This window comes from Bison bison, unplaced genomic scaffold (assembly GCF_000754665.1).
Source record: "Bison bison bison isolate TAMUID 2011002044 unplaced genomic scaffold, Bison_UMD1.0 scf7180017864043, whole genome shotgun sequence".
NCBI classification, from domain to species: domain Eukaryota; kingdom Metazoa; phylum Chordata; class Mammalia; order Artiodactyla; family Bovidae; genus Bison; species Bison bison.
Genome location: NW_011494615.1, coordinates 9,104,851 through 9,106,722, shown reverse-complemented (window position 1 = coordinate 9,106,722; position 1,872 = coordinate 9,104,851).

Below are 1,872 nucleotides of genomic sequence, written 5' to 3'. Positions count from 1 at the left end.
CAAGAGGCAGATCAGGTGGTCTGGTATTCCCATCTCTTTCAGAATTTTCCAGTTTATTGTGATCCACACAGTCAAAGGCTTTGGCATAGTCAATTTTCAATATATGGATTTGGAGTGAGGAGACATATTCAGTACACAACACTGACTAATACAACAACTAAATGCAACACAGGACTCTAAAACAGACAAAGAACAGTAAGAGAAAAACTGGTGAAATTCAAAGTCTCCAGTACTCTTGCCTGGAAAATCCCATGATGGAGGAGCCTGGTGGGCTGCAGTCCATGGGGTCGCAAAGAGTCGGACACAACTGAAGCACCTTAGCAGCAGCAGTAATAATCAAGCACCAATGTTGTTCTTTTTTTTTTTTTTTAACTTTTATTGGACTACAGTTGATTTAAAATGTTAATTTCTGCTGTACATCAAAGTGAATCAGTTGTATGTATACATACATCTGTTCTTTCAAAAAATTCTTTTCCCATATAGGTCACTACAGAGTACTGAGAGAGGAGTTCCCTGTGCTATACAGCAGGTAAATGTATATATAAGAGAATCCTGCTGCTGCTGCTAGGGTGCTTCAGTCACGTGTGACCCCACAGACGGCAGCCCACCAGGCTCCTCGGTCCCTGGGATTCTCCAGACAAGAAGACTGGGGTGGGTTGCCATTTCCTTCTCCAATGCATACATGCATGCCAAGTCACTTTAGTCGTGCCCAACTCTGTGCGACCCTATGGACAGCAGCCCACCAGGCTCCTCTGTCCATAGGATTTTCCTGCAAGAATACTGGTGTGGGTTGCCATTTCCTTCTCCATAAGAAAATACCACTCAGCCACAAAAAAGAAAAAATAATATCACTTGCAGCAACATGGATGTACCTAGAGATTGTCTTACTTAGTGAAGTAAGTCAGAGAAAAACAAATATCATATGATATCACTTATATGTGAAATCTTTAAAAATGGTACAAATGAGTTTATTTTTCAGTTTTAATCATTGTACTATGATTATGTAAGATGCTAGCAATAGGGGAAGCTGAGTAAAGAGCATATAGGAACTCTGTTTGGTACAGTTCTGGAATCTCCAGGTAAAAAATTTAAAAATAAATACAAATACACAGGTAACTATACTCAATATTCTCTAATAACCTATAAGGGAAAAGAATCTGAAAATGAATAGCTGTGTATGTGTGTATAACTGAAACACTTGGCTGTATACTGAAACTAACATGACATTGTCAGTCAACTATACTTTAATTTGAAATAAATACATACAAATAAATTTAGAAGTACACTAATCAGTTCAGTTGCTCAGCCATGTCCTACTCATTGCGACCCATGGACTGCAGCATGCCAGGCCTCCCTGTCCATCTCCAAATCCCGGAATTTACTCAAACTCATGTCTGTTGAGTTGGTGATGCCATCCAACCATCTCATCTTCTGTCATCCCCTTCTCCTGCTGCCTTCAATCTTTCCCAGCATCAGGGTCTTTTCAAATGAGTCAGCTCTTCACATCAGGTGGCCAAAGGACTGGAGTTTCAGCTTCAGCATCAGTCCTTCCGATGAAGATTCAGGACTGATTTCCTTTAGGATGGAATGGTTTGGTCTCCTTGCAGTCCAAGGGACTCTCAAGAGTCTTTTCCAACACCACAGTTCAAAAGCATCAATTCTTTGGTGCTCAGCTTTCTTTATAGTCCAACTCTCACATCCATACATGACCACTGGAAAAACCATAGCCTTGACTAGACGGACCTTTGTTGACAAAGTAATGTCTCTGCTTTTTAATATGCTGTCTAGGTTGGTCATAGCTTTTCTTCCAAGGAGTAAGCGTCTTTTAATTTCACGGCTGCAGTCACCATCTGTAGTGATTTTGGAGCCCAA